This window comes from Mytilus trossulus, chromosome 10 (assembly GCF_036588685.1).
Source record: "Mytilus trossulus isolate FHL-02 chromosome 10, PNRI_Mtr1.1.1.hap1, whole genome shotgun sequence".
In the NCBI taxonomy this organism is placed as follows: domain Eukaryota; kingdom Metazoa; phylum Mollusca; class Bivalvia; order Mytilida; family Mytilidae; genus Mytilus; species Mytilus trossulus.
Window position 1 is genome coordinate 58,830,386 of NC_086382.1, and position 10,520 is coordinate 58,840,905.

At 32.0% G+C, this 10,520-nt stretch overlaps 1 long non-coding RNA gene across 1 annotated transcript; it reads right to left on the minus strand.

Annotated features, from left to right (window-relative positions):
• Positions 1-5,113: 5,113 nt before the first annotated feature.
• LOC134688268 (uncharacterized) lies at positions 5,114-9,613 on the minus strand. The gene is made up of 3 exons (XR_010101799.1): positions 8,953-9,613; positions 6,228-6,343; positions 5,114-5,218 (listed from the first exon to the last, which is right to left on the minus strand). It is a non-coding gene; the product is annotated as an uncharacterized LOC134688268 (long non-coding RNA).
• Between the last annotated feature and the right edge of the window lie 907 nt (positions 9,614-10,520).

Here is a 10,520-nt window from a genome sequence, read left to right on the forward strand (position 1 = left end):
AAACGTGCAAATTCCAGTGCACAATTACATTCACTATTGCACAATTGATGCCGGGTAGTATGTAAAGGGTCTGTACTGCTGTCTAGGTGAGAAATGTTCTTAAATTTTCTGTTATAAGTTATACCAATTTTTCTAAAAAAAATATTTCTAGTTTTATATTCGTCAAACAATAGTTTGGAAATTTCCACTCTACCTATTTTTTAGTTTATTTCGTCACTTTATTTTAACTTTTAATAAGACTTTGATATAATCATAGACTACAGTAGTACATTACATCTTAATTTGTTAAAACTATGATATGTTGAATACGAAAAATAATCGTATTACTTAATTGTTATACGGAAATTAAGATTTATCATTTAAAGAGTCGAAAGTTATTCAGAACATTTATTGCACACACGTTTTGAATAGATTCAGCGTTTAAAGCTCTTATGTATTTGTATAATATTTAATTTCAAGATATACACAACGAGTTACTTCTCTAGTGTACTTCTTTTTTCGAGAAGTTGAACAAACAGTAAAAGATATGTTACAATACTCACGCTACCAGTAATGTTTCTAGTAAATTTTAATATGATAGTAAATAGATATATAACTAAGGAGTTTGAATTTTATGAATACACTGATATGTAAAGTAAATAAGTAACTAACACTTTTAAGATTCAAGGTAGATTTGGATGATAATTAAATTACATGACTAACGCTGATAGTGAAATCTCTAGCACAATTGATCTAATAGTTTAAATTGATATTAATTGAAAATCACAGATATAAATAGCAATTTTACATTTAACAGTCTTTATAACTTAGGCATACGCTAACATGGTTCAAGCAGCACTCTTGTTTACAAAACTTCTTACAATGATCTAATACATAGTCAGCGTTTTTTCTTCACAGGGTAAAAGGTTCAGCTGTCTTGTTCTTGTTCCTGTATCTCAATATGATAAAACAGTATGTTCTAGATTTGATTGATATGTATGAAGATTACATTTATAAATACAATGTGCCTGCTTGATGTTAACTTTAAGGGAGTTCGCTTCTCAGTTTCAAAGTAATTAACTTTTCAAAACACTAGTTTATATTGATAAGGAATTAATAAAGGAATCCAAAAAGCAAAAAAAAAAGATATAGGTCACCGTGTTTGTTTTCGAGATATGAGCCATTGAAATTTTGGCGGGAAAATATTCTCTCTTGACTTTTCATAGCTTTATCATTGACAAGTTAAGTTCTCAAAAACTGTTAAAAAGTAATTAAAATTTTATAAGACTTTTACAGATGGCTTATCATTATACATGTTAAAGAATTTCAAAAAGAAAAATGGGGGTCACGGGTCAAATTTTTTCAAGGCATTCACATGGTTAAAACCAGAGGATTCCGAAAATCTGACAAAAAATCCAAAACATGACAAGCCAGCTTCCTTAACAGAGGTTAAAGCTGTGGTCTGTTTTTTTTTTATTGAACTTAACATACATTATATGAAGGACGCATCCGGGTGCGGGAATTTCTTGCTACATTGAAGACCTTTTGGTGACCTTCTGCTGTTGCTTTTTTCTTTGGTCGGGTTGTTGTCTCTTTGACACATTCCCCATTTCCATTCTCAATTTTATTAGTGCATTGACATAGTCTGTTTGTCTTTCAAATATGACGTCACTTAGCGTTGAGGTTTAAACTTATTCGGATGTGCCTACTTTTTATGTTGCAAATGTTTGGTTATGCAATGTATTTCAGTTGTTTCCTGTAATTAGTTAGTACTTCAGTTTTATCAAGTACATCTTTTGTATAGTCATTTTATTAAATTTACTGTTTGCAAAAGTATAAATTATTCTAAATAATAGGGATGTTCTGGTAACTAACAGAAAATCCTTGCCGTTTTGGCACAACTTTTTTGATCTTTTGGTCCTCGATGCTGTTCAACTTTGTACTTGTTTCGGCTTACAAACTTTTGTATCTGGGCGTCACTGGTGGGTCTTGTGTGGACAAAATGCACTTCTGGCGTATTGAAATTTTGAACTTGTTTCCTTTTGTTGGCTGTTGTTCGTGTGATTCTTTGTCAATTGTGTTCTCCAATTTATTTCGATTGTAATCCTGTGGTGTTGTGTTGTAATTTTGATGTTATATTTCACATGGCCATGAAAGTGCGAGGTTTGGCATGCCACAAAACCAGTTTCAACCCACCATTTTTTCCTTTAAAAATGTCCTGTACCAAGTCAGGAATATGGCCATTGTTCTATCATAGTTCGTTTCTGTGAGTGTGTTACATTTTAACGTTGCGTCGTTTGTTTTCTCTTTTATTTTAGTGTAAATTTACATTGCGATAAGACGTGTCACGGTACTTGTCTATCCCAAATTCATGTATTTGGTTTTGATGTTTTATTTGTTATTCTCGTGGGATTTTGTCTGATGCTCAGTCCGTTTCTGTGTGTGTTACATTTTTAGTGTTGTGTCGTTGTTCTCCTCTGATATTTAATGCGTTTCCCTCGGTTTTAGTTTGTTACCCCGATTTTGTTTTTTGTCCATGGATTTATGAGTTTTGATCAGCGGTATACTACTTTTGCCTCCATTTACAAAGATTCTGTAAACCTTTTTATAATTTCAATGTTCTCCATTATCAATAATTTAGTTGTCTCCTTCGAAAACCAAGTTAACGTATTCAGATTTTCAGCTGACTATTTTTTTTCGTTTGAAATAAAAAACACAATAATTTTATTACCAAAAAAACATGTAAATAAAGTTGAAAATTCCTGTATCGCTATTTTATTCTAGCAAAAAAAAAAATGTGATAGGAAACACAGAGAAATCGGACTTTGAAAATGCAATGCATCGCGTAAATAGAATTACGACGTAAGAAAATTGAACACTTGTGACATTGATCGTTACGTTTGTGATATTCCAAGGATGGAAAGATACGCAGAGAAATATAGACTGTGTTCATGATGTTTCGATTAATAAACAGTTAAGATGGAAAACAATACAAGTCCATATGCAAAATTTTTTTAAAACTTTTTTGGGGTGAATCAAAATTATGGTCTTGAAACCAACTGTTTTAAAATGTATGTCATTGAATAGAGACAACAGTAGTATACCGATGTTCAAACCTCATAAATCGATAGAAAAAAAAAGAAAAAATCGGGTCACAAACAAAAACCGAGGGAAACGCATTAAATAAAAGAAAATGACGACACAACATTCAAATGTAACACACACAGAAACGAACTGAGCATTACACAAAATCCGATAAGAATAACCAATATAGCACCAAAACTAAGTACATACATTTGATATAGAAAAGTACCGTGACACGTCTTATAATACTTTGAATTCACACTCAAATATAAGAGGAAACAAACGACACAAAAGTAACACAACGTTAAAATGTAACAAACACACACAGAAACGAACTATAATATAACTATGACCATATTCCTGCCTTGGTATATTATGGAACATTAATTAAATTAGAACATCTGCATATGAATAAACTCATCATAGATACCAGGACTAAATTTGGTATATACGTCAGACGCGCGTTTCGTCTACAAAAGACTCATCAGTGACGCTCGAATCCAAAAAAAGTTTTAAAGGCCAAATAAAGTAAGAAGTTGAAGAGCATTGAGGACAAAAATTCGTAAAAGTTTTGTCAAATACAGCTTAGGTAATCTATGCCTGAGGTAGAAAAGCCTTAGTATTTCAAAAATTCAAAATTTTGTAAACAGGTAATTTATAAATCTTACCATATCAATGATAATTCATGTCAGCACAAACAAGTGCTGATTACTGAGCTGGTGATACCCTCGGGGAAATAAATCTCCACCAGCAGTGGCATCGACCCAGTTGTTGTAAATAAACTCATCATTGATACCAGGACTAAATTTTGTATATATATTGAAAGCATTTAGCTTTTTTTTCTTGAAGTGATTAAAATGTTGTTTTTATCGTTTTATATAAATAGAGAAAAACTTTGAAAAAAAAGGAGAGAGGCAAAACTATACACAAGTTTTTATTATGTGACAGTCATGTTAGTGAATAATATTTCACGCAAAATTGTTATGTAAAATTTCGAATGCCATCATTTCAGAAAAAGAATAATAAGTTATATTTTTTTTTATTCATGTGTATTTTCAAACTGTGTGAAAATGAAGTGTGATCATTATAAAAGTAAACAGTTTATGACTCATAACTGCCTGCTCGTAAATATTCACTCGTTTTGATCACTACTACAAATCTTTTTCTGTATATTTTGTATGACTGTCAATGAGATAATACTCCACCAGAGACCCAATGTCGTAGCTGTTGCGATCTATACGTGACCATATGGTCTTCGTAAACTTATTGCCCAAACAGTTTATCATCTTGGTGTTATTCATACCCAAAACTATTATCTTTAAGGACACAATATGGTTGTTTTAGACTAGATTACTTTAAAGGAAATAATATTAAAGAATACATGTTTAATAAAAAAGAAATAAAAAAATATTTTGAATATCCTCAAACAGGTAAGAAAAAATGGAAACGATAAAACAAAGTTGCCCTATCTTCATTAAAAATCTAAAATGACGTCATATGTTAACAAAAACACGACGGAGATGATATTATTTAAATACAGAACTTTGTATGCCCCACCTATGATAGTAGAGGGGCATTATGTTTTGGTCTGTGTGTCTGTGCGTCTGTTCGTCCGTCCGTCCGTTCGTTCGTCTGTTCTGCTTCAGGTTTAAGTTTTTGATCGAGGTAGTTTTTGATGAAGTTGAAGTCAAATCAACCCGAAACTTAGTATATATGTTACTTATGATATGATCAATTTAATTGTAATGCCAAATTAGAGTTTTGATCCCAATTTCATGGTCCATTGAACATAGAAAATGATAGTGCGAGTGGGGCATCTGTTTACTTGGGACACATTCTTGTTTTCTTTTATTTTTGATTTAAAAGGAATATATAATTAAAATCTCTCCAGACTGTATAATTTGAAGAACTGAAATTTATTTTAAATTTTTTTGGGATCGAAATTGCATTATATTGATATAAATCTAATACTGTTCATAACAAACTTATTGCTGCAAAATTGATTTTAATTTTAATACAATTATCATCTGTAAAAGACTTATTATAATTACCTGTATGTTGTAAGCTGCAAAAAGTTTAAAAGTTTTTTCTGGGTATTAAGGCATATATAAGGTTTAAGATTTAGATTCCTTTTTTGCACGTCTTCATATTGTTTCTGAAAGAAATAATTAGGAAGTGGTAGAGACAAAAAGTTTTGACCAATAATCTGGGTTCACAAAATCATTTAATAAGATAATAATTTGCAAAATTATTCTGTTATTCAACTTATTGGTAATTCATTTGTATTCTAATCCAAAAAAAAAATTGAAGTAAATGTGGTTTTTGAAAGATCCGAAAGCAAATTTAATGACAAATAACAAGTTTTGATATGCATGCATAACGTATACAACATTATCTTACACTATATATACCAATATTTAAGTAAAAGATCAGCAAATGATTTTTAAAGATGTTATGAATCATAATCAAATTGAGAGTTTCCATAATCTTAAACTTTAATAAAAGCTTTTTATAAACATTTTAATCATCTGAAAAGATATGGACAGTTGTCAGGCTATATAGTATTCACATCGAAAAATTTCTGAATGACATATACATAATATTTTGTTCATTTAAGGTAGTACCTTAAATACTGGAGATAACTCTGTAAAATCAGTTAATCATTTTAATCATGTTATACTGTTCAGGAAATTTTAAGCTTTTCAATGATCGAACTAGTATTTGTCAAACTGAAATATATTTAACATTTCTTCCCAGAAATCAATTGGTTCAAGTTTTTTGAAATTTTTGTATTCCTTTCAAAGGGTCAAAGTAAATATTTGGTAAAATTTTGTGAAAATTGAACGAGCCAAGTTAATTTTAGTCAGATGTTGGGTAGCAGCTTAATGAATAATTGTACATGATATAGCAGACATGTGTATTTAACCTTCAGTCTACTAGCAAACTCAGATTAAACAAATTGTGTTTACAGTAGCAGAAATTGAACATTGACTTTGTTTTATTATGCCAAAATCAAACAAATACAAATTTAAACATTTGTTTATTTGCAAATCACGACCTCCAAAATGAGCAGAAAAATTACTCAAACAGTGTATTTTTCAAACACAGTCAATATAAGGTATATTAAGATTTATGCCTTAATAATATGTAATATTATATTGTACCTGTAGTCTTCGTTATAAACTCATCTGTTGGTTTCTTGTTTTATGGTAGTTGTCTATCTACATATTAACATTTGCACATGTTCAAATTAAGAAGATTCTTCATCCTTTTAGGGACCCTAAAAAAACATTCAGATGAATAAAAAAAAGAAAGCTGTGGTATGATTGCCAATATTAAGACAAATTTCCACAAGAGATGAAAATGACACTATTGGTCAATGTACAGCCTTCAGCAATGAGCAAATCCCATACAACATAGTCTTCTATAGAAGACCCTGAATGTCACCAACAGCCTAACTTGGGTACAAAAAACGAATGAAAAACAAATATGTAATACATAAAAAAAAAAGACAACCACTGAATTACAGGCTTTTGACTTGGGACAGACACACACATCCATAATATGGCAAGGGTAAACATGATAGCAGGATCCCAACCCTCCCCCTAAGCTGGGACAGTGGTTCAACAGTACAGCATTAGAAACAACTATAAAAATCAGTTGAAAAAGGCTCAACTCATCAGATGCACAAAAATACAGGTGGACCTTTTTGGTCATGGCCGGGTACTTGTACATTTTATCTGACAAAAAAAAGACACTAGGTACAGATCTGAGAGTACTCGCAGATAACTGATAGCTACCTATATCTAACAAAAACATTGTGCATTAAAGACCAAGAACCCTGCTAGACAGACATATCAAATTAAAATCATACCATATTCATATAAAACTTTCAGCTGTGGTTAGTTGCATCCCTTCAGAAAGACATACACATCTGACAAAATTACATGTACATGTATAATATTGCAGACACAGATGAACTACACAGCTACAATAACATAAATAGTATAGAATAGATGTACATGTATTAAGGTATTAAACATAAAAACCAAATAACATACACATGTACATGTAATTTGTATGTCAATAAATCACAAGAGCAATGCCAAAGACTCTAGTACAGGAACATGCAAATTTGATTACAGTATTACATGCATACATGTACAAAGGTCAATAAATCACAAGGTAAAGAATTTCTAGTAGTACAAGTACATCTTACTATAAACTGCAGCATATGTACATTGTATGACCAACTATTGAGCTTATCATTATAAAAGCCAATATGTTTAACAAGAGGGAGGCAATACATGTACATTGCACCATAATCAGGTTGAGAACAACCTGTTAGATGACCTTCCATGACAATGTTTTTAAATATCCCTTTAAATGTAAGACATGCATGAGGGGTACATTAAGGTGACAATTTTTTTGGTGTAATAAGTTTCTTTTAACCAATTTAAAGTACAAACAAGTGAAACTGCGAGCTACTGCTCACTGATGATACCCCAGCAGCAAGTGGATAATATAAAAAGTGTAAAAATATGCAAGTGTTCGGTAAACAGTAAGTTGTCGAGTGATGAATCTGAAAACACATCACACGGTTAAGCTGACTTATATAAATCCTGAAACCAAATTTTAGAAATCCTTGTATTGTAGTTTGTGAGAAAAATTTGACGAAAATTTTCAACTTGGCTATCATGTGTAAAATCATACAAGTGTTCGATAAACAGGAAGTTGTCAAGTGATAAATCTGAAATCCCATCACACGGTTTAGCTGACTAAGATAAATCCTGAAACCAAATTTCAGAAATCCTTGTATCGTAGTTCCTGAAAAAAATATTCATGGGACGGATGGACTGACTGACGGAAGGACAGACAGAGGTAGAACAGTATAACCCCCCCCCCCTTTTTTTTTTAAAGCGGTGGTATAATGAGTATAAATTTGTATTTTCTAGTCTAGAAAACTTTAAAACCTTTCTGTGTTATATGAATACATGTATACAATTTTGAAAATTTTAAATAATCTGAAATTGAATCAATATTTTTTAGTCTGGAGCATTGATGATGGAAGTTAACTACATTTTGTACCATGGCTGGCTATACAGCCCTTGCATTCATTTCAAAATTGTCTGTAATTGTGATAACATTTAACACAGTATTTTTAGTACAGATATGCAGCTACATTATTGAAGGTAGATTTGGGACATTTATAGCATGCCTCATAAACAGTTAGGTACACTCAGACTCAGGGGCTAGCAGGTGGCATAATTTGTAAGTACTAACACAACACACATCAGCACATGTCATATGTTAAAAAGTTAACCTAACCATGTGATGCAAATGAAGACCCCTCAAATTGGTTCACAAAGGGTGGGGGCACTTCCTATGATATCAAATATATACAATGTGAAAGGACATGCTGCTGGAATAGGTTGGGAAAACTATCAGTAATATTAAGACAAGTCAATAAAATTCCATAACTTCTTCACTCATCTTTCTTGGTTTTGTCTGCTGTGTTTATACTATCAACCCTTGTTTCTCTTTTTAAAGGACACATTGAAAAAAAGGGGGGGAGGGTTTGACGTAAAAATATTGAAATTGCCGTCATCCCCTTAAAACAACTAGAATCAAAATGTCAACCGCTCATTCTTCAGGTTGTCATAACCATAGGCAGATCACCACTCTTTTCTTTGTGGGAAAAAATTGGTTGATTAAGTAGGGAATCATTGAAGCACGACTATTAAAAAAAGAGTGCCTCCCCCTTCGCTTAGGTCAGTCAGACCCATTCCCCTTTTTGGAAAAGTTTTGGATCCTACACAGATAACAAATGGAAAAATGTCTGATTGTCACCTATCAATTAAATGTTGACCTACGTTTCAGTGAAATTACCTGCATGTAAACTGGAGGCTCTGTCTGAAAGTGAAAGTTCCGATTTCAAGTCGATCTCGACTATCAACACCAAACGTGCGGTCTTTTTGAGTAAAATCTTGACTGATTATTTGTCTGTCTTCAAATTTGTTCTCCTCATAATTGGTCAGTCAACTTCATTCCACTTCCAGCCATGCTTTCCATGTTGTTCAACGCCGGGGTTTACAATTCATCGAAAAGGGCGCTAAATTAAAATGAGGCACTTTGACGAGGTAAGCAAAGAGAGACAACTCCTGCGTAACGAAGACGACGCTTCAGCGATAAACAAATATTTGCTCATCTCCAAATTGATTCATAACATTAAATGTAAAAAATCAATACTATACAATTTGTTAGAATAGTTTGAGACCGTGTTTAAACTCATCTGACAACCATTAAGAGAGAATTGTAACAATTTCGGTGCTGACGGTAACTGGTCCTCGGCATTTTCAAATCTCGTACGAAATCGGACGCCGTTAAAAGTTAATTTCTGAGAAATTTAGTTAATTTTAAATACTGACCAATTGAAATATTAAAGTATTTTTGGTAACCACTTTCCTTGTCAAAGGATAGATTTAAATGTTCTCACGTTAAGAAGATAAATGAAATATACTGACAAAAAATGACGGTAACTGGTCCTCGACCAGTAATGTTCTGAAAACTATAACCATACATGAGAATTGAATTAACCGCATTCTTATGTTTATAAACACCTTTATACAATATTATGCCTTTTTTAACTGGCACACATCATGCTGAATTTAAATCTGGTTTAGTAAGAAACTAAAAGTAAAGTAGTAGGTATTTCTATTGACACCAACTACGTCCCTTTTATTGAAGATTTCCCTATATTGCTATATCTGAATCGTAGTGTATGACAAAATTCAGGAAAAAACACGTCATTGTTGCATTTGGTTGATAAATTGAACAATACCTACCGTTATCTTAATGATATTTTTACGTTTAATAATCCTCTAAATATACAACCGAAATATACCCAAAGGAACTTACTTTAAATAAATCTAACACAAACAGCAGTAGTTGTCCTTTTCTGTATTTAGACATTTCAATTTTAACAGTCTGGCCATTGATTACTCAATGTGAGTATATAACCACCCCAATATTTGAAATGGAATACTGAAACTAATAAACAAATACTGAAACAAATACAAAAACTGAAATTAAAAATCTATAGATAGTAAACATACGACCGTATAGAGTCAGAAGACGAAATATCTTCTTTGGTAAAAACATATTTATAAGGACAAGTAGTGCAATTCATAAAAAGGTCGTAATGATATTCATAGAAGTTAATCTCATAGTCAACACAGCTAAAATCAGCAATTCCCAAAACGGTGAAAACATACGGCTTCCTAATTCTAATGCCATGTTTGCCACAGTTTATTGCGGACTTTTTGTGAGCTGATTCTTCTCAATCCTGTATTCAAATTGCAGTGGCTGTTGCGACAATTCTTCAGGATGTAGCGATCTCGTCAAAGAGTAAGTAGGTGAGGTCGTGCATGCACTCCTCTGGTTCTGCTAAGTACTAC